This window comes from Rattus norvegicus, chromosome 1 (assembly GCF_036323735.1).
Source record: "Rattus norvegicus strain BN/NHsdMcwi chromosome 1, GRCr8, whole genome shotgun sequence".
NCBI classification, from domain to species: domain Eukaryota; kingdom Metazoa; phylum Chordata; class Mammalia; order Rodentia; family Muridae; genus Rattus; species Rattus norvegicus.
Genome location: NC_086019.1, coordinates 40,897,582 through 40,921,637, shown reverse-complemented (window position 1 = coordinate 40,921,637; position 24,056 = coordinate 40,897,582). Strand labels below are relative to the sequence as shown.

The window sequence follows — 24,056 nt, the reverse complement described above, 5'->3', positions numbered from 1 at the left end:
CAGCCATATTGGTCTAGAAATGTTGAACTTAAGTTTTTTCCATTTGTACAGGGGTAACGCACTGTATTAAATATGTAAGGTCTTATCTACGTGGGTTTGATTACAAAAACTAATAAAGTATTCTCTAAATAAAAAAAAGAAGTATTCAGTAATAGCTTCATGTTCTAATCAATGACATATATTTAGCATGTGGTATATTCACAGTAACATGGTAATAATACTAGGATGCAAATAATCCACAGGTATTATACACACAGGTATTCTTTTAATTTGTTTCACACAGGAACTATACCAATACTGTACGCTGACCTGCACACAAGGTGTTGCATAGGCTGTCTTCTAAACTGTGACAGTTATAAAGGAGAAGACACCCAGGTGGGATTACAGACATGGTTCAACACTCTAGTTTGAGAAATGAACATGTTTAAAAAGTGACAATACGTGTCTGTGCTAAGGAAACCTCTTGGCATGGGACATCACTTCAGCTTATAATACTGTAAACACAAGCCTATGACCTTACAAAAACACTGCTTCTATATTGGTACAGTTCCCCAAGTGCTTTCTGTATCATTACCTTTGGATGGCATTAATTTTTCCAACCAGAGTTCCTTCATCTGGGACGCTAAGTCAATTCTCATGTAAGTCAGAAGTAAGTAAACTTCCTTCAATGTTTGCAATGAAGTCCTTTTTTTAAATGAAAATAAAAAAGTGATGGTCAATGTACATTTTAGAAAGAACATGAAAAGCATTTTTGTTTAAAATTAGCAGTTTATACCAGTGATTCTCAACTTGGGAGTTAAAATCCATTAGGGGTTCACATATCATATATCTTCCATGTCATATATTCTCTCCATTTTTCTTTATAATTCTTACCAATAGCAAAATTTTAATTGTGATAAAGCAGCAAAATGATGTAATGGTTAGTAATTATCAAACCATAAGGAAATATATTAGTGTTACAGTATTAGGATGGCTGAGAATCATTGGTTGAAAGCATGTTACATAAAAGACTCCCAAACTTCTATCTCCCCAGAATCTTGGATCAAATGTGGAACCTATATGCAGGATCTTGTGTTTTCTTCCCTAAGACTAGAATCAATGAAGCAGTGTCCTAGTTGCTATAGCAATGAAACAAACCTATGGTCTGTTCAAATTGCCTCTCCTGACTTCTAGTCCACACCATGACTTGCAATTATAGATCTGCACTCCACTTCCCAGCCTAAAGCTCTCTCTGCCTTGAAAAACGCCAGATGCTATGTGGAATATCCAGACAGGAACCTATCATAACTGCCCTCTGAGAGGCACCACCCAGCTGCTGACTGAAACAGGCTATGTAGAGCCACAGCCAAAAATTGGATCTTATGGATCAATCAAGGGCTTGTATGGAAGAAATGGGGGAGAGATTCCATGACCTGGAGGAGATAGGAACTCCACAGGAAGAGCTACAGAATCAACTAAGCAGCACCACTTGGAGCTGTCAAAGGCTGAATTAACATCTAAAAATCCTGCAGAAGCTGCAGCATGACCTACTGCACAATTTCTAGCAAATGTAAAGCTTAGTCTCCTTGTGGGTCCCCCAACATGTGGAGCAGGGGCTATCTGTAAGCTGTTGACTGTGAAAACCTGTCCTTACCTGGCCTTAGGGGGAGAAGATGTGCTAAACCTGAAGAGAGTTGATGTGCCTGGGTAGAAGGACAACCCAAGTGTCCCAATTCAGCTCAGGGAATGAGAGAGACCCTGTGAGGGGAGAATAGGTAGGGGGAAGCGTACAAGACATAAATTGAACAAACAAAAAAATGTAAAATGATGACAACAACGATGACGACGATGATGGCTTAAAAATCCACCAAAACAATCAAACCAAAACCAAAGTCCTCTTCTTGGAATAGGCCACTATCAAAAAATGACAGCACCCAAAATTAACTCATCCTGACTGTATAATTGTTGAATCTGTACTTTAGGCTCACACAGCGTAAAGCTGTTGTATACAAGTACACCTTGCTTACAGACCCAGCAGGAATAGTGGTGAAGCTTACTTATTTTCCATGTGAGAAGGTCTCACAGTTTCATGTCTTTTTCTTAAAATTTATAAATATTCAACTATTTAAGTTTAGTTGTAAGCATCAGATTGTTTGAAGAACAGAAACTGTCTTTTGCATGAAATACAACAATGAACTTTCATGTTGTACTAAGGATAGCAAGCCATAAAAATGGAAGAATCCCAGGTGCCCTTGTACCTGTAAATGGCTTTGAATACACATGGCTAACTTCAGTAAGGTCTTAAGTTTCTGGCAATGAGAATCAGACACACTTGGCAAGCTCAAAGGCCAAGGAAGGATCATTCAATACCTTTGCCTAATGTTAGTAAGCATAGTTAATCCCAGAGCATTATTTTTACTATTTATGTCTGGGCCATAGCTTCACAGACTTCAGAAAGGTGAAATCAGATCATGGACCAAGTTAAAAAAAAAACAATGAAAATTGCTCTAGAGTCACTGCAGCTCCCTGGCAAGTTAGGAGTGTTAGTGTGTTAGACAAGTTAAAAGTAGGTTAGGCTAATACTTGAATATTTGTCATGGAATTAGAATGGCAATATCTGGCAAAAGTGAAAGTGCTGGATTATTTTTTGATTGAGAAGGAAAACGACTTCTTGTATATACAAGACAGAGGGTAATATTCAACATTGATAGCCTATTGTAGGTGAGTGTTGGACTTGTCAATTTGAACTGTTATTTTTGAAGGATATTTTTTTGGTAAGTATTATTTAATACATTCATTTGATAAAGCATATTTTTACCACCATTATAACTTGTTCAGCTATTAATTCACAGGGTATGTTCAGAGGTGAAATCAGTGGGAATATTTATAATGCCCAACTAAAGCCCATCTGATATATGAGGATGTTAACTTCCAACAGAAGTTCTTCACCTGTGTCTTTATGATCAATCTTTGGGTTTGTCAGACTTTTACCTGCCATGCCTCTTATCAAGAGGTCACGTGTCCATAGTTCTTAGAAACAGTCATCCTCATGTAATCTTAAGGACAGAAAGCACATATGCATCTCTAGAGGGATGCTTAATGTTGGTGACGTGAAAACCTTCCTTACCTTCATGACAGATGGTATTACAAGCATGAATTCTTTAATCCATTCAATGAGTTGTTCACTGTCATTCCTCTCTCTGAGGCACCAATGTGAATTTTCAGGTAGAATTTCAAATATGTGATCTGATTCTCGTCCTTTACCTGAAATTATGGATAACATATCCTGTGTGGGATAAGGATGTAGTATTAGAGCTCCACACCTGAAGCACAAATATGTCTTTTATTGTGAACCTAAGCAAGGACAGTTTTGGATGCACAGCTATAACTGAGAGGAATAAAGTAGTCATTGAACTTTTTTTCTGTTTTAGCTTCCAAATACATTTTCTTCCCTAATCCATTTTTCCCCAATTTGTAACATCATGGTTTTGTTGGGACTTCTGTTTCCCAAAGCATTGTGGTGAATAGGCCTCTATTACTTTGTGTTTCCTTCTATCAATATCTTTCTCAAGCCTGGCATCTTAAGTAAATGTTGGGACATTTCCCTTCCAGAGATCAACTCACTATTTTACTTACTGTTTGTCCTGGCATGTATTATGAATCCTAACTTTTGTGTTTTGAAGAAATATTTTTTCACCATATTTCTGAGACTTTTATATCCTTATTCTGTGACTTCTTAATTTCAACTATGTCTACAGATGCTTTCACATTTAAAAAACCAAGCATATTTCTATCATTCTTCCATAATTTACTCTGTAAACATGACTACCATGCATGGGTTTACTCCACTTTAAATTGATTACACGAATACAAACAAGGTTACCAGAAAATTCTTCTCTAAAATACCTAAGAAATTGGCAGTAATGCTCATGTGTCAGACAGGATAAATTTCTTCACAAACAGCATAAATTCCTATCACAGCTATAGTGCTAAAAGAGATGTTGGATACTAAAGATATGTTTCCAAAGTAGTTTAATCACTCATTTAAAAAAGATTAAGCCATATTAGATGGCATTTAAATATAGTCCACTAGGATAAATGATGTCAATATATATATAAAAAAACCAGTGTTTTCATCTAATTCATTGATCATTTAAAGGAAAAGCCTACAGATATTTTTAAGTATTGAGTAATTTCAGAGGCAATGATATTAAGGGAGATTCTAGAGATATGTGGAGTCATAAAGAAGCTGCAAGACTTTACAGTTGGGTAATTAGTGGGGCACTTGCATAGAATTATTTTCTCCAACATACTGGTGGGTTTGAATCTTTGATGCAGTCAGTGCAAAACATGGGAATGGTATTTCTTCTCTTTTTCTTTCAATTACATTATTCAAAATACAGTAGAACTTATTTCTGTTTTAAAATGATCTTACTCTCATAGATCGGTTATCTGAACATTCCTCAGTTTGATTAAATAGCTTACTGAGGAGAAAGGTGCTATAGAAAGCCAAAATGATACAAGTTTTGGAGCAGGCAGCTTTCTGTCGACATAAATGCTTGTAAGATTTTTGCCAAATAAGCATTTTTTTCTTGGTGGTGTTGGATCAGAATAAACTGGTGGCTTGGTATGTATATATATAGCCTTTCTGTTTCTCTGCATATAAGAAAGAAGGGAAATCATTTTTGAAACTGAACTCTCTTTAACCTTGTATATCCTTTGCATTTATCACACCAAATCAAAAAGAGATATGTGTTAAAGTACTAGAAGCATAGAAAACATCAAGTAGGCACATAATAGTCAAAGGCTAACTGAACATAGAAATAAAAATACGAAAAGCTATGAATGAAAAAGACAAAGTCACACATAACGTTAACTACATTAGACTAATACCTGAATTTACAATGGATATTCTAAAATATAGTGGGCCTGCATCAACGTTCTCCATGTTTTCAAAGAATACAGATACTAGCCTAGACTTTATTACTGAGCAAAATCATCATTCATATCAACAGAAGAGGAGAAACATTACATAGTTTAAGCACCACTAAGTCATTTCTCATCATCAATCTTGGTCTACAAAAGGCAAACAGCAGGCTGAAGATAACGTACATATACACAAGAGGACAGAAATGATAAATAACCCTGTAGTCATTCGAAAAAGAGGGGGAAAAGTATGTGTCAACAAAAAAAATAACAAAGACCCATAAATACTGCTCATTAATAACTCTAAGCATTAACTGTCTCACACCAATAATATACAGACTATCAGTTTGGGTCAGAAAGCAGGTTTCATCATTCTCCTGCATCCACAAAATACACTTGTTTTAGATAAAATCGCATACTTGTGTTTACGATGCAATTGACTATATTACTTTGTCTAGGTTTCAGGTGCCATTTAGTTTTCCATGTTCATTGGTGTTGCCTTGTTCAGTTAATGTTTAGGAAGTGATGTTGGTGAGGCTTTATGGGTGAGGTCAAGGGAACATGGCAGAAGACTGGGAGGAAAGAAGTTTAAAAAATCACTTCTACAATATTATTTCTCCTAAAAACATCAAGAGTGTTATAAATTTTATCAAGCTTTCAAAGGATAAAATCAAAATGTTACTACAGGATGGTCTAGAATTTTTACTGTTTAAATCTAACTGATTCATAAACATGTGGGAATCTTTCCATTATCTGATATCTGTTCAATTTATAAGACATTTTGTTTTGTTTTGGGTTGAATTTCTTTTTCATTTTTTCTTTTGTTTTTGGCTTTGTTTTTTTAATCACAAAAGCCTTTTATTTCTTGGATAGAATTTTCCCAAGAAACTTAATACTGTTAAAAGTTACTGTTAATGACAGGTTTTCATTGATTTACTTTTCAGTAAGTTTGTGATTTTTACAAAGAAGGAGTACTCACTTTGTGCGTTAATCTTGTATGTTGCTACTTTTGAAAGAATTTACAAGATATCTGATTATTCTTCTGGAATATTTAGGCTCACTTATGTTTACTATCATATGATTTTCAAAAAGACATACTTTGAATTCTGCATTTCTAATATATGTCCCCTTGGTCATATGCAGTTTTAATATTATCTTATTTGTTTACATATGCTGTATGAAACAAGAGTAAATTGAGTATGACCAAGATCAGCAAAGGAAGCCATTGGTACCATAATATTTCAAAAATAACTTGATGAGGGGCAGCACACACTATAAGGAAATTCTAGGTGATAGAATCATTATCATCCTTGCAGACATAAGGCACTCACTGTTAAATATTCTTCAATTAACTCAATATGGTAAGCAGTCTTATTGCTAGAAATTTCAACTTTTGATGTTTTAGACTATTGTCAATTAAGGCTACTTGCAGATGTGGAAAGAAGAAAACTAAAGTAACCAAAAAGAAGGAATTGTATATTTATATAACATTTATATCATATTACTTTAGGAAAATGAATTTATCTTGTCAGAGGAGTGAAAATGTGTGACTTGGACAAGTCAAAGGACCTGCACGGATGATCCTAAAGAGAAATAAACAAGATACCAAATGTTGAACTTTAAAAGCATACTTAGGAATAATATTTTTTTCTGAGAAACCAAATGAAAGACCCAGAATCATGTTCAATTCTACGGTAAAGAAAATACATTTAAGTCTAATCAAAGAACAGTTGTTTTGAACTGAGCTGTTAGTGTCACTTATTGAACCTATTCTGCTATCTTGCCATACTGGCTATCATCGTACTTTATAGGTGTTACAGGTGGGTACAACTATCAATTGCTTCCCTAACGTGTCAACTTGCCTACTGTTTTATCTACCTTAGAACTTTGACTTAAACCTAGAGGCTTCTAAGACATATCCAGGTAGATTGCTGAGATTCCTTGTAAGATTTATTTGGCAACTGGCAATCAAGCCACCAACCTTGAGAGAAATCCAAGCGCTACCTGACACATCCATATTTTGGGGGAAAGCCACAGGAAGTACTTTAACAATTTGTAGAATTTCTCTCACCAGGATTGAAATCATGGCTGGAGCTAGAAATCTAGTCCGATTTATGTAGCTAGTTTGGTCATAAACTTTAAAATTGATGACATTAATTTAATAAATTAGTGACATTCCTTACAGCATTTAAATATTAGTCTTATATGTACCAACAATTGGGGTCATCATCCTACACCAAAGAAGCCTCTTTGTATAGAAAATGGAGACCATTACAGAAAACAAAAACTTGGACACAATGAAGAGATAATTGCATTACGAAAAATCCAGCACCAGTGAATACATGTACATTAGAGCTAAATGCACTGTAGCTCAGGGACCATTGTAGAAGAGGGCTTAAAAACACTGTAAGACCCAGCATACTTGAAAGTCTGTTTTGAAATTGCCTCTCATAAAAATAGGTGCAAAATCACAATAATAGCAACGTCAATGCAGTGTTAAGGCAGTGGTCAAAATTTCGCTTGTCAAAAGTTAGGCAGCTGTCAAATTAGGCAGCTAATTATGACTGACAGAATATTAATTTTTCCAGAAATGACCTGCATATGGATTGTCTAATACACACTGTATATCATGGAAACCATATTCACAAACAGAACAAAATGAACTCAAGTAATATTCATATTTGTAAAGATAAATATATACCTACAAACATATATATATAAACATGTACAAAACAATATTGAAATGAGTATGAAAGTACAGTGACTGTGATGGACTTAAGGGAGAAAAGTCAGGCTACTGTGCTATAATACAATTTTTGATAAAAATTTAAAATAATACTAGTAATAAATGAAAACATTGTAAACTTATAGTAATGGGAGTTCAAGAAAGACCAAGAACAGCAAATATGGAAATAATCAATTTCTTTATTGGAGGTTTTCTCTAAGATTTCCATTTCTCAAATTTGGATTACAGACACTTTTAAGATAGACAAACCATGAATAAACAATATTTCATGTTGAGGCCTCAGGTGATGAAGAGAGATACAACAAATATGCTGTATGCTTCTGTGCATTTCTCAGTGTACATAATGCATGCATGTGTGTGTGTGTGTGTGTGTGTGTGTAAAACTCATGCAGATCACATCATTGGTGATATATATTTAGAGATTAATTAGAGCTTTGAGCTTATTAACATATGAGGAGCCTCCAGTATTGGTCTTTCTCTCTGTCTCTTTTTTTGGGGGGGGGAGAGTACCTTTTGATCATTACTGAACAATATGTCAGAAATATATGTCCAATAAGCTTCTGTTACTGTATCTGACTGCCATCTTTATTCAGGTAGAAACTTCTCGTTTAGAGATGATTGTGCTACAATACCTACTTTTGTTTGTTTTTTAATGTATGTTTTGATGACCCAAAATCATGTCACAAAGTCTAAATCTCAATTGCTTTAGACACTGGATTATCTTTTCAGGTCATTTTGTATATTCTAAAACCATGATCCACCTCTAAGTTCATCATGTGTGATGATTAATTTTGATTGTTAATGGAATTTTATTAATAACTTTCTATGGCACGGGATTCTATGCAGAATTCTGAGGGATTATTCAGTGTCATTAGCTTCTGGCCACACATTGGTAACTGAGGTGGAAAAATTAGTATTATAACTGGGCTGTAGAGGCAGAGACTGAAAATTTTTCCAAAGACTGTGTAGGACCATGAACAAGGCACATTGGAGTGTAAGCAATAACCCAATTCAATAACATTTGTTATAATAGCAAACAATATGAAATATGCAGCATAAAATAAGTACAGTGAGTGGAAACTATTTGTAACTAATACAGTGAAATATAAAACTAACATAGGATCTTGGAATAATTCTTCTAATATGATTAAATGGGAGGTAGAAGGGAGCATTAAAATACATTGACCTTAGACCTTCTTAAATCATCCACTACCACTTATATGTGGTAGTTGTTGTGTGTTGTCCTACTAAATGAAACATAAAGTGTCATCATTAGAGAAATATTCTCAGATGATAGATTCACATCACTTAAGATAAGGGTAATATTTGGGTGTATTTTCTTAACTCTTTAGAAAGAATTACTTCAGTTAAAAAAATGTATTTGAATTTGTGTGCTACCACCTGATAATCAGGTGAGTTTAACCTCTTTATCATACCTCTCATAGGTTTTGTAGTGGATCCTGTGCAACTATTTTTACCAATGATAAGATTTTGACAAATATTGTTTCTCATAGGAAATTAAACAAACATTAGTATTTTTGTGCTAGGAAACCAAAGCATGTTGACAGTGATACAGGGCTTAATCTTGCAGAATGTTTAATCAATTTTTAAATCAAATCAATGTTTCTAAATGATCTTATCAAAAATAATAATTTCATATGCAAGAAATTCTCTAACTTAAGGACCATGGGAAGAAAGGGGGTAAAATATAGCAGACAATATTGGTGGATACTCTAAATAAAGAATGTGTCATACATACCTGAATGATGTATCCAGATGTATTTCAGTATATGAGTACATATATATATGTGTGTATACACACACACACACACACACACACACACACACACACACACATATATATATATATATACATATATATATATATATATATATATATATATATATATATATATATAATGTTTAAAAACTTTTCCCATACTCTCTCAAATAATCATTTTGGGTCCCAAAGATTCTCTGATATACACAAATTTATGACATCATGAAATAATTTGATCAAATGATTCCATTCATTTGATGAATAAATATATCTTGTCTTACCTGTAGGACCTTCTTCCTGCAGTGCAGCATATGAAATATTAAATTTTTCATCAATATCATTGGTTTTCCAGTTGTGGCCAGCTATGGCTTTGTCATAATAGGAGAATTTCTAGAATAATTTATTGATTCTTTTTATGTCTTTAAGTCTTCAGACCTTTTGTCAGTGTGTTTACTAAATATATCATCATTTCCAAATATTTGATCATAGTTGTCAATCATAATTTGTATAAGAGACATCTGTAACACCACAAGGCAAAAACAAGATTGTCATTTCACATAGTTTACAAAATAAATTTAAAAATGAAAAGAAATACTAGGAGGAAGATTACAGATAGGAACCCATGCAATGAAGTCTCGAAATGGAGACTCTAAGTCTTTTGCATTTTTATACAACTTGTTAAAATTTCATGCATATTGCAAAGAACAGAAGAACTACTTAACCAAAGCAACATTTCAGAACTGATATGCTGCAAAAAACTGTGAGTGTACCAAATTAATGACTGCTGTGTGTTACTCTTTTGTGTGTGGGTGGGGGTAGCTGTTTATTGTGATGTTTTGAATGGGATGCCTCTCTAGTTCCAGGCATCGCAATACCCTCTCATTGACAATTTTCTGGTGCCTTGGTCTGCCTGGTGAAGAGTGCCACTGCTTAGAATTTGTAGTTACAAAAGGTAGGTGCCCATTTTCAATGTACTTTCTCTGCTACATTTTTGCTTCCCAAGATAAGAACCATCAGGTCTCAGCTTCCTGTTTGTTTTTTCTTCTTTTCTGTAGTTGTGCTCCTCTGTCATGACACTGAGGTGCTATACTCGCTCAGCATTTGTAGGTCCCAAATAACCACCTACTTCAATAAGTTTCCCTGGTCATGTAGTTTTATTTTTTATTATTTATTTCAATCATTTACATTTCAAACCTTATCCCCCTTCACAGTTCCCTTCCACAAATCCTATATCTCCTCCCCTGCCTCTATTGCAGTTTTCTCTCACTTGACCACACACTCCTGCCTCAACAACCTAGCATTCCCTTACTCTAGGCCATCAAGCCCCTCAGGACTAAGCAGCTCCCCTCCTAGTGATGCCAAATAAGACAATCCTCTGCTACATATCCAGCTGGAGGCATGGTTCCCCCATGTGCACTCTTTGGTTGGTCTTTCAAATCCTGATGTTTTATTAAGGCAATAGAAATGTGACTGAGAGAAGTTGGTAAGAAGAGGGAGTCTTAATTGAGAAAATGCTTCCATCAGATGGACCTATTGTATAGTGAAGCCTAAGGGATATTGTCCTGATTGACCTTGGAATTTGTAGGGCCCAGATCTCCAGGATGGTGCCACCCTTGAGTTATTAGTCAGAAAAAGAAAGATATGAGATACAAGGCAGGAGGCAGTGCTCCTACTAGGCTTCTGCTTCAGTTCTTGCCTCCCTGTTTTATTTTTGGCTCTGACATTTCTCAGTATTTAACTGGTAACTGCAAGTATATTGTGGAGTGTAACCTGTCTTCCATTAGTTGCTTTTCATCAGTGTTTTGTCACAGCAATTGTTGAAAATTATGACACTTCCTAAATTGAACAACACTGGTAAGTTACTTTTCTTCTGAGATGATGACTTAGGTTAGGCAAACTCTATTCATCACATATGTTTCTTCTCAGCATGCACCTCAGTTTATTTTTGAGCAGCCCTGCACATGATAGTTTTATTTTATATGCAGATTGTACAGGATAGTTTTGCTTCTTTGCTTTCATACTTGACCATACAAAAGAATATTTGAAAAGAACTGTCCATAAAGGAAGAATCTTTAATAGTTATTAAGAGTGAAAAATACATTTTATTGTTTCATTTGGACTAAACATGCAGTTTGATATAGTCTTGGATTTTAGGTTTCCAGTACCTTGGTAATTAGAAATTAACTAAAAAAGCTATGTTTCTAGTTTAAGCCAAGTACAGTCCTGAGCAAGAATCTTATTCAAGCTATCCCTTGGGCTATCATCCTCCATTGTGAGTAACATCATGATATCTTCTTTCCTGTGGACCTAATACCTGGGAGCTACTAGTTAACATGTACCTTGCTTTCTGTCATATTTACATTTTCTTTATCTTTTATCCTTTTCAAAATATATGTCCTTTATTAATTCTCTGAAATTTCTAATCATGCTACCAAGTAACTCTCATTTCATTTTTCAATCCTTCCTTATATCCCTTGGAAACAATCCCCCCTCACTAAATTTCAAAAATTAAAATTAAATAAAAATTTAAATTTAATTTAAAAAAATTAAACTAAAATAAAAAAAAATTAAAAATACAGTGTGTGAGATGTGTTGTGCCATAAGTGGTCACACATTATACCCTCTTGTCCAAACAGATTTTCTTGCAAATGTATAGTGAAGTAAGTCTGGTTTAAGCTCTCTGTATTTTACTATACTCTCAATACTGGAACGTCCTGGAGATGCCTCTCCCTCTATATCCTGGTATCTTGCTGTAGCCTTTAATCATTGTGATCCTTCAGCTTTGAATCTGCAGGATCTCCCCCATCATATGCTCCAGCAGCAGGATCTAGGGCCCCTATATGTATGTAGTAGATATGCAGCTTGATCTTCAGTTATGTCCCCTACCAGTTGTATGTACACATGCAAACTCACACTCATACACACACTCACACACACACACACATATGTCCCCTAGCCAGTATGCAGATGGCTCTGACTCTGTAGTCTACAACTGGATTGCTTTCTTTTATCTGGGCTGCTTTGTATGGCTTTAGTGGAAGGTGATTCACTTATTCCTGTTGTGAACTGATGTATGAGAGTGGGCTGGTGTCAATGGAAGGTCTACACTACTGAGGTAAAGAAGAATGGAGGGAAAAACAGGTTGTAAAGATGGGACTTGGAGGAAGGGACTGCAATCAGGATATAAAGTAAACAAATGAGTGAAGAATATTGATGTATATGTGTTTATTATAAAATTAACAGCTACAGTATACCTGAGGATCATAAAACTGTACCTGAAATAGATTAGTGCTAAAATAATGGAAAGCATACAAAATAATATACACCAATTATGCATCATTACATATGTATATACATATACATATACAAATACATGCACATGTACAAGTACACTTACACGTATATGTACTCATGCAAACACACACTCATACACACACTCACACACACATATGTATACACACACACACACACACACACACACACACACACACATATATATATGCAATGTGCTTTACTATGACCAGCAATTCACATGATGTGAATATTTAGTAATATCATGGTCTCACCACTGTGAAACACAACTATTCTATACTCCAAAAATAGGGCTACAATGGAAAAAACAAACAAAACCTAGGTAATCCAGATCTTTTAAAATTTCACTCTAGCCTTCTTGGATTACCATTATATGTACAGATTATTGTTGGCTAAAACATCAATATCTAAATCAATATCTAAGAAGAAAGAAGGAAAGAACAGTAGAAAGAAATGATTAACTTACTTTAAATAAACTACATTAAAAATCTCCCTTCCCAAATCTTCCTGAAATAGATCAATACATATTCTACTCCACTCCATAAGAATGCAATCCTAGGGTTTCCTGTTAGAGAAATCATCTTTGTAAAGTATTCCCAATTACTGAATAATAATTAGACTTTTGTTCCCAAAGGCAAATTTCAGATCCTCTTACCTTTCTTAAGACGTCACTCCCAAGAGTTAGAAGAAATATGATCTGAGGGAAGAAAATAATAAACCCTAGGTTTTCTTCGTGGAGCTCCAGAGAATGAGTGGAGTTGAAAGCTGGGCAATTGTGATAGCTACGCTTGGTTATCAACTTGACACATCTGGAAGAAGAGGGAGCTTCAGTTGAGGAATGACTGCAGTCAGTTTGGTCCATTGGTATGTCAGGAGATCGTGTTCTTATGTGCTAATTGCTAGAGGAAGGGTTAACCCATTGTGGACAGAGGTATGCCTGGGCAGGGGTCCTGACTTTTATAAGGAAGCTAGCTGACCAGAATCAGAAGATGCCAGCAGACATTTTTCCTCCGTGGCCTCTTCTTCAGTTTTTACCTCAAGTTTCTTGCCTTGGGCTTCCCTCAGTGATGAAATATGAAATGGAAGTATAAGATAAATAAACCCTTTCCTTCCCCTGAAAAAAAAAAGACGTCACTCCCAAATAATGAATCTCTCGAAGTCTGACCCCACAGTACATGTGGAGCTATGCGCAGAGATAACTTGTAACTGTCTAAATTATTCATGGAAGAATCTTTTATTATTACTAATGCACATATGAGATGTTTTAATAGTATAAAGTTTGGTTCTGGGATCTGTTGCAAAAGGCTAAACAAAGAAAAAGGAGAATTTTAGGTTAGACCATCTTGAAAACAATGTAAGTTAGAAATCTAACTACAAAGAACAAATAGGGTAAATGTTTTGTAGTCCAACTCACAGTATAATCAGAATTCAAAAGAAGTAAGAATATATAGCTAGAGTATTACATAAAATATTTTCTGCAAATCACTTTTCTGTACAGAATCACGGAAAAAACATTTTTCAAATTATTTATAAATTTCAGTGTCCTAGATGTATGACTGCTACCTACAGAAGCCAGAAGAACATGTCAGGATCCTTGGTAACAGAATGAATGAATATTGTTGCAAACCATGTATGTTCTGTGTGTGAAAACATCCAGTGTTATCAAACAGCAAACCATTTTTCTTGCCACCATGGGGACACATTTAATATCTAATGTATTATGAATCGATGACACACCCTTATAACAATCTAGAACATAAGGAACAAAATCACACTCATGAATCTACTCAATGCCCTGGTATTAGAATGAATGAAGATTTTTGAAAACCATGTGTGTTCTGTGTATGAAAACATCCAGTGTTATTAAACAGCAAACCATCTTTCCAACCACAATGGAATGGAGACACATTTAATATCTAATGTAGTATGAATCCATGTAACACTCTTGTGACACTCTAGAACATAAGGAGCCGAAAGCACACTTGTGACCCTACAAAATGCAATTATAAAAGCTTTGCTACAGCAAGACAGAAATGGAGGGCTCCTGGGTTGCAATGGGAGTTCAAAGCTCTGGTTAAGTATGAAATCATTCTATGTATCACACAGAAAAATGATTCAAAAAAGTCAAAGGTATACCTGATCTAGACGTCTCTAGGTAGTTACAGTTGAGAAAGAAGAATTCAGTAAGAGATTCCTGTTCTAATCAATGACACATATTGACCATGTGAACTATTCACAATACCATGGTAACAATTCTAGGATGCAAGTAACCCACAGGTATTATACATACTTACTTCTTTTAATTTGTCTCACACAGGAACTAAACCAATACTCTAAACTGACCTGAACATGCGGTGTTGCATAGACTGTCTTCTAAATCATGACATTTATAAAGGAGAAGGCTCCCAGGTAAGATTACAGACATGGTTCAACATGCTAGCTTGAGAAATGGGAATGTCAAAAAAGTGACAAAACATGTCTGACCTAAGGAAACCTCTTGGCATAGAACATCATTCCAGTTTATAATCCTGTAAACATAAGCCTATGTACCTTACAAAAGCATTGCTTCTATATTGGTGCAGTTCCCCAAGTGTTTACTGTATCATTACCTTTGAATGCCATTAATTTTTCCAGCCAGAGTTCCATCTGGGATGCTAAGCCAATTTTCATAAAAATCCAAGGTTAATAAGCTTCCATCGATTTTAATAATAAAATCCTTTTTTTATTAAAAATAAAACAAAAATAGTAATGGTCAATGTACATTGTAGAAAGTACTTGAAAAACATTTTTGTTTAAAATTAGCAGTTTAGACCAGTGTTTCTCAAGTTGTGGGTCATAATCAATACGGGGTCACATATATTTTCCATATCAGATATTCCATCCATTTTTCTTTATAATCAAATCAGGAGCAAAATTTGAATTATGAAGAGAAGCAAAATGAAGTAATGGTTAAGAGTCACAAAGCCATGAGAAAATATATTAGTGTTACAGGATTAGGGAGGCTGAGAATCATTGATTGAGATCATACTTCCCTAAAAGATTCCCAAACTGCCATGGCTCCAGAATCTTGGCTCAAAAGTGGAACCTATATGCAGGATCTTATTTTTCTTCTTCCCTAAGACTAGAATCAATGAAGCAGAGTCCTAGTTGCTATAGTAATGAAGTAAACCTACCGTCTGTTCAAATTGCCTCTCCTGGCTTCTAGACTACAACACTCCTTGCAATCATAGATCTCCACTCCACTTCCCAGCTTATGTAGTCCTGGCTGACCTAAACTCACAGAGATCCTCCTGCTTCATCTTCCCAGTGTCGGGATTACACACATGTGCCACCATGACTAGAATGTCTCTCCTTGAAATCTGGATATGTTTTACATGTTAATGTTGGTGTTGTACATACAGTATACTTAAAGACTGCAATTTGGAGATTTTCTTGTTTATGAAGCTTCCTCTGGACCCTTTCCCTATTTTTAACATGCCTGCCTGTTCACACGGATTTGTAGATGTCCTACCACATGAGTTCCTTCCCCATTACTAAATCACATGCCTGTGAATCAACTTAATGAAGTGGTGTATGTTGGCCAACAATTGGAGGCCATCGTCCACCATGGCAGGTTGAGCAGCTGTCTACATATTATCCTCTCTAAGAATGCAGACAGCAATGAATACTTATGCTCCACCCCCTTTCTCTTTATATACTGTCAAGACCTATTGATTGATCAGTGCTGTTCACTGTTAAGATTTATTGTCCAACTAGCCTGACCCCAGTAATCTCTCAGGGTATCCAGAAGGTTATGTAATCAAGGTGTGGTACATTTCTTCAGGCTCTTCTTTGTTTGTTTTTCTTTGTGGGTTTTTTTTTTTTGAGACAGGGTCTCACTCTGGGCTGAAGTTGGTCTTCACCATGACTTATTTTCTGTCTCCAAGTTGTTACAATTACAGGGCCTAATCACCACATTTGCCTGGAAATCTCCACAGACCTAAATCTATTTGTTTCTTGGTGATCAAAAAGAGAATCTAACAATGGTCAAGCTAGGCCCAATGCCTTTGCTCCCTTCCTGCTGCCTGCTGATTGGAATGTAGAAATCTCAGCTATCTCTCTAGTACCATGGCTTCCTGTGTTCCCAACCCCCTACCCCGTGACAATAATAGACTAGACCCCTGAAAATGTTAAGCCAGTCCCAATTAAAAATTTTCCTCTGTAAGAGTTGTCATGGTCACGGTGTCTCTTCATAGCAATAGAACATTGACTATGACACTGGTACTATGTCTGATCTTAAACAACTGTAAACTCAACCAGGCATGATGTTAGTAGAACATCCAGGTGAGATGATATTGGGGCTACAAGCTCACAGAAAACCCCAACCAACAGATACCTGTAAGGTCTCATGGGCAGGTCTTTGTTTTCTTTAGTGTCCTCTTTCCGTCTATCTTACTGATTTTTATTCTCCCCATGAACAGAGTGTAAAAATACATTGCCTTTACTTCTAAGTCATCCTTAGCGTTTGTTCTCTTTAAGGCCTGAGTTTATGGGACAAGGTTTCTTACTAGAATCTTCACCTTTGGTATATTTCTAATCTCTGGACTCTTGGGCCCTGAAGACCAAAATAAGAACCAGGTTCCCAGAGACTCAAAGAAAAGAAATGAAGTCCATGAACTCAGTGAAAATTTTTACCAACCCAAAGTCAAACTGATTCCAATCAACGCTGGCCCACTAAATTATCAGAGCATCTTCAAGAGAGAAAGCTCCCAGGACTGGGGACAAAAGTTGAAACTTGAGCTTTTAATCTCATTTCAGATGAAAGTGATGTGGTCTGGGAGTCAGAAGCAGGTGGATCTCTAGGTTGTGTTAAGTCTGGGCTGTGCATTGAGAGCCTTTCTCAAAAGAACAGCCATAAGGAACACATGGAAACAAGCTGTCATCTCAGGGGATGTCACCTTATATGATTTGGTGACTTAATCCTATGAAAAGAAACTCAGATGTGGGGTGACAGTCTAATGGCAGAACCTTGTCTAGCACAGACAAATAGAAGGACAGGAAGGAGGGAGGAAGAAGGGACAAAGATGAGCGATGCTACAGGCATTCAAATGTTAAGAATGCTATCCCTAAGAACTGGAGGAAAGCTAGCTGTCCCACACTGTAGCAGTGCTTACAGTTTACTGCAGTTCAGAAACTGGAGATGATTGTCCCTGTGTTGCTGTACAGAAAAGACTGGAACAGTAGCAAAGACAGTGGCTGCGCCCATTTCATGGGTGCTTTAGAGCAAGACACCTTCTGGAGAGGTTTCCAAATAAAAATGTCCAAGTGGTACTTCTGAGCTTAAAATTTCATAGCTTAGGTAAAATCAGATTTTTCTTATTTCCAAATGAAGTTTTGAAAGTTTTCAAGTTGTTCCTCTAGAGGGTGCCCAAGTGCTTGAATATTCTGACAGTGAACCTCTCCAAATGAAGTTTTGAAGGTTTTCAAGATGTTCCTCTAGAGGGTGCCCAAGTGCTTAAATATTCTGACAGTGAACCTCCCCAGGCATCTCCCCAGTGGTTAATGTTTAATAAGGGAACAGTTAGTTATTTTTACACAGTTCTTTTTGCTGGTGTGTGTGAGCTGTAGCTTTCTGTTTTCCTCAATGAGGAGTGTTGCTCATTTATGAGCCTTCATTAACTCAAAGTGAAATGGTTAAAAAATATTTATCCTGTTAGAATAGGCTGCATCTTTTTCACAACCCATTAAAAAACAACAACAATGATAATAAGACTCTGGCTTTTGAGATGACGTATACTAATTCATATTGTTTACCTAGCTGTAGCGCTATATGAACACTACTTAAAAGGCAAAATAAACTTGGTTTGTATTTTAAAAAAATTTTGCAGAGCTGCAGAGGAACAGCCTTGAAAGATGCTACTGACATGGAGACTCCAGGCTCAGCCTCAGCCCATGAAGAAGATAACAGAACACAGAAAGCTTCCTGTTCCTGCTAGCGCTGTGGCAGCGCATACATGCCTTCCTGATGCATGGGGAACTGAGATAGGAGAGCCTGGAGTTTGAGGCTACAAACGGAGGCACTGTGCTTTCTCATTACCAAGCCTAGTATAGGACAAATCAGCACAACTCAGAAATCGGTCTCTCCCGCTCTTGCAGTTGCAAAGGGAAATGGGATGTAGCTTTGGACAGTTCTCAAGTTCCATCTGGGTCTCCCCTCTCCAGCTCTGAGTCCAGTCTCGCCAGTTTGTTGGATGTGAATTCTATGATCCCAAATTAATGTGCAAAATCTTTTTTCCTATAATTCAGCTTTTCATCAAAGCCACTAAGAACCAGAAGCTAAACAAAAAGCCACAGCTTCTTAAGAACTTTTTACTTTTGTTTTCAAGGGCCCAGGTCACCATCAAGGAGATTAAAGCTGGGGTAGGAAGAGCATGAGAATGTCTCAGAGGTATTGGGCCTGTACTGGGAAGATCTTTTCAGATACCCCTGGAATGCTCTGAACTCACAGGCAGGGGATTTAGAGGTGGGACTCTTTATCCTAGTAGCTAGATGTGGAAATGGCACTTCCAAGTCCTATTTGGGGATGGCTTGCCCAGGGAGCTTGGCTCAGTGGAGTGTAGAATGAATGCCAACATTAACAATAATTCTGGTCCAAGTGCAAATGTCTCAATCAAGTCCTCAAAAAATCCTTTTATGGTCCATTTGTTTGGACACACCCTGGTTCCAAACCTTGTTTTGCCTCAGGACCCACATTCTTAGAAACATGCTAGCTTGCTGAAGACTTGGCCTGCTTCTGCCTTCTGTTCTGCAACACTGACTGGATGCTAAGATTCATTCTTAGGTACTGTGACATTTGAGCCTTTGCAAAATATATTATGTTTATTCACGCCTCCCCTCTCTTTCCTCTGTGTGTGTGTGTGTGTGTGTGTGTGTGTGTGTGTGTGTGTGTGTGTGCACTTGTGCACATGAATTCCACTGTGCACTGTGTGGCATCAGTGGATAACTTTTGGAGGAGTTCTGTCCTTTGGACCTGATTCCAGAGATCACACTCAAGTCACCAAGCTTGGTAGCAAGTTCCTTTACCTGATGAGCTTGTTGGTCCAGTCTGAGCTTTCACTGAACCCTTAGCCCCTCTTTCCCCATCAGCAACAAGACAGCAATCTCTGCGCTGTTACTTTTGGTCCTATGTGACTTTCTTAGGTCCCAACAGCTAAACATTTTAATTAGAATTCAACATAGTAACTAAATTGCTAAATTTAATAGGAATTACAGAATGTGGGCTTTTCTGATTCTGTATTGCTTTCCATATTCTTAATTAAGAGTCTTCTATACAGGAAAACAGTCATCATTTGGACCTATTTGGTTTCCTTAAGATATATTTTTAGGAAGATTTTACGAAGTTTGGATGTTTAATTTGCTCCTCAAATACCAATTTTCTTTTTTTTGGTTCTTTTTTTCGGAGCTGGGGACCGAACCCAGGGCCTTGCGCTTCCTAGGCAAGCGCTCTACCACTGAGCTAAATCCCCAACCCCTCAAATACCAATTTTCAAACTAAGAAGTGAGTGTTCTATGAACTTCACATGAGAACTCACTCAATAGATTTTTTTAAAAACGCTTTTGAGTCATTTGAAAGCTGTTTCTACCTCCTTCTTTGCAGGTCTCAGAATTCCTGGGAGGCCTTTTGTTTTCCTAATGAGAAAGCAGACTGTGGTGGAGCAGTGGATGCACTGACACTGTCTCTCCTCTTGCTGTGCCTTCCATGCAGATGCCTGAAGCCTTGGAAGAGCTGAATGGTAGAGTTTCTTTGTATCTTCCAGAGGAGAAGAAAACACCATCCAGAATCCTTGTGACAAGCACTCGCTTTCGATTGAGCAAGTGTCATGTTGCCTGTCATCTGAAAAGCAGCAGAGAAGCATCACCATTGTGTCCCCACTCTAAAAACAAAATGCAAGTCTCTGGGCATGCTGGTGGCATCCCACACTCCCCCTGACCTGCTGGCTCATCCTGCTGCATAGGACATCATCTGCACTTGGAACTCCTCGGTCTCCACCAATGGTTCTTCAAGTCTCAAGTTATGTACATTTTCAGATCCTTGAGCTCCTCTGCAGGATACTGGTGCTACTAAGGCTGGAGACGGTAAGACATGTGCACATCCAGTGTATCCTCAAAGGCTTCAGTCCTTCATGAGTTCTAGGTTACCTTCATGGTGCTCATCTTTCTTGCTATCTTCTATGACTAGAGATCTACTCAGACTGCCTTTCTAGCAGGTCCTCAATGAGGTTCAGGCTCAAAACAAGAACCAAGGATAGTGACTGATGGTGCTGGAGGATAGCAATCATCCAATAGCCAGCCTCATAGAAACTTCACAGGACTCTGTGGATGACAGTGCACATTCTTTAAATCTAATCTCCAGGTTTCAGTGACTTCTGTTTGCTACAGTGAATGGTGTGAGCCTTGTCTAGTTTACTACCAGGCACAGATGGAGTTCTTAGAACTCCTTTTGAAAACATTTAGACATGTGTAGAAATCAGGAAGTAAAGATTGAGTGTTTTGAAAGACAGGAGTCCTGCCAATGTAACTATGCAAGCCCAGTGTTAACTTCCTCCACTATGTTCACCTTTCCTTCATGTTTATCTTCACCTTCCTTTGAAGAATGACCTACAGCAAGTAACTTGCCTTCCAAAGCCTCTGACTTACAGATCCATAAAGAAAACTATGAATTTTAGATTTCAAGTACTATGTATTAGTCAGAGTTCTTCAAAGAAATAAAAGAAATAGAACCAATTGAATATATCTCTCTCTGCATGTGTGTTCTGTATACACAGTCATATGATGCACATTGTTTTTTTCAATAGTGTATTTCACACTCAAGCTACAAAACTGCCCAGGAACAGTTTTCTCAGTCTGTATTCCAGCCCTTGACTTACATGTGGCTCTCCATATGTGTCTACTTGTAAAGTCAGTGTTATGTTTGAAAGAAATCTCAAAACTGTAGAGCTCACAGTTGAGATCTAGTCAGCCTGACAGCCTGAGAATTCAAAATGTCACTGACAAATCAATCCCCCAAATCAAGCTAGGAATCAACCTTCACCTATATTCCTCTTTCTATTCAGCCAGCAACTGGCCAGATGTCACACATACATGCACACATAGACACACACATACACACATAGACAGACAGACAGACAGACAGACACACACACACACACATACACACACACACACACACACACACACACACACACACACACACACACACAGGAGGAGTTATGTCCTTTAGTCCACCAGTGTGGATGCTAAGCTCTTTAGAACACTCTTCCAGATACTGTAAGACATACTATTTAGTCAAATCCTGGGCATCCCATGCCTGACCAAGTTGATGTGCAATTACTAATCACATGATGTTCCCCAAATACAATAGCCTCAAGAACAAGAACTGAAAATTAGCAAAGCTTTATGTCTCAGTTCTAATGCTGAGGGTATCAATATATTTTCTGTTAAGAAATCCTAGACTATGTATAAACTAAACTTGTACTGAGATGCTGATGCTACAATTAGAAGTGGGAAGAAGTCACTTTTGAACTACAAAATGAGGATTCCAATTTACTAATCCAGCCTGATGGTCTAACTACAGAAGTAGAGACAGAAAGTAAAGCATCCAGTCATATGTCTGAAACACAGAACACAGTAGAAATGCTACCTCTCTCTGTCCAATACTGGAAACAAACAAATAAACAAAGAAAACTGGTGACTTGAATATGTGGCGAATGAAAGCACGCAGCCCAGAAGTGTAATTGATAAGATATGAAGTTCTAAGAATGTAAGGCTCAGCTCTGGTCTCTTTCTTGTGACAAGTCCACCTTTAAGTAGGGATTACTCACCGAGACCCAAAGCCACCTGTCAGACAGACAAACTTCCCTGAACCTGATATCAGGATATGCCCTGCTTAAATGTTTGCCCTAAGCAAAAGTCAGGGGCTTCATACTGGCTGTCTCACATTACTAGGATGCATATCCTAGGGTTTGAGGGGTTGTCGTTGAGGAAGTGATGTAGACAGAGCTTGTTCATCAGAAACTAGACTGTCCACACACCTCTGTGAGAATCCTCTCACGATGCACTACTGAGCTGGGGTGGAGACTAGCAAGATAAAGGCAGAGGGGGTTGGGGTGTGGATCTCAAATTTTCTCTGGTATCTATTAAAGTCAGCAGAGTCTGGGCACCAAGTACTCATGTAGTGACAAGCTAGAGACAATTACATAGAAATAGTGCCACAGAGGCTTCTGTTATAAGGGGAACATGAAAACAGCAAGGATATAAAAGCATTTGGAAAGTAAACACAGTGGAAACAGCATCAGAGCCTGCATATCCTTCTCATTCCCCCAACCACATGAGATGAGATGGTATGAGATGAAGATGCCACTTTGGGAGGCAGCATTGAGGATGCTACTGACCTGCAGTTTACAGCTTGAAGGAAAACTAGAGAAGTTTCATACCCACTCCGTCCATGCTCTGCAGAGTTTAGCAGTGGGGTGGATAGTACTGCTGTGGGAAATGATCCTGCAGGCTTCATAAGTAAATTCTGCTTGCTTTATTTTGCTAGAAAACCCTCTGCACTCCAGTCCCCAAGCAAAGAAACATATAAACAGATAATCCAAACTTTTTAATTAAATTGGTTCTTCCTCTCCCTCTCCCTCTCCCTCCCTCTCTCTCTCTCTCTCTCTCTCTCTCTCTCTCTCTCTCTCTCTCTTTCTCCCTCCCTCTCTCTCTCCCTCCTTTTGTTGGAGGCTGGATTTTTCAGAGATGCACAAACTTTTCCTGAGTAGCCTATAGATCAGCCTGGTTTCAAAGTCAAGTGATCTGCCCACCTACCTCTGTCTCCAGAGTGCTGGGATTAAAGGTGTGTTACTATTTCTTGTTCTCTGACACTTTTCATTGTTGTCAAAAGATAAAATAGAATTCATTTTTATTTATTTTTTGAGTGAAATTTTGCTGCCTACCAAAATTTGTTTGCCTTTCGAAGTAGTTTATCGGTAAATCTAGAATGAAATAAAAATGAATTGCTGAGAATGGGAAAGTTACAGATGACTTTCCTAGGTTTTTCTTTGATGTTCTACTAGAAATACGATCGTGGTGACGAGAAAACTTACTGGGGCTTCCTTTATCCAGACAGGAAAACCCTAGAAGATCTCAGGGAATTCTGTTTCTTGTAGTGTTCAGGAAGGAGAGGTCTCTTATTATCTTTAGTGTGATGTTTTCTACCATTTTGTACAAGGAGCTTTCCTACATGTTGTATTTTGGTTCTCAAGTTGGAGTGTATTTTTACTTAGCATTTGT

At 37.3% G+C, this 24,056-nt stretch overlaps 1 long non-coding RNA gene across 7 annotated transcripts in view; it reads right to left on the bottom strand.

Moving 5' to 3' along the window:
• The window catches only part of LOC120100090 (uncharacterized), a 28,590-nt gene extending 7,738 nt beyond the window's left edge, over positions 1-20,852 (bottom strand). The window contains exons 1-7 of one of the 7 annotated variants that reach the window (XR_010058948.1): positions 20,366-20,494; positions 15,353-15,459; positions 13,399-13,552; positions 9,713-9,949; positions 3,107-4,635; positions 1,634-1,737; positions 575-684 (exon numbers count right to left, since the gene is read on the bottom strand). This is a non-coding gene — a long non-coding RNA (uncharacterized LOC120100090). Of the gene's footprint in view, positions 1-574; positions 685-1,633; positions 1,738-3,106; positions 4,636-9,712; positions 9,950-13,398; positions 20,617-20,713 lie in introns of those variants that run through there. The other 6 variants (XR_010058947.1, XR_010058945.1, XR_010058949.1 and 3 more) reach the window with 6 other exon arrangements.
• Positions 20,853-24,056: the final 3,204 nt, after the last annotated feature.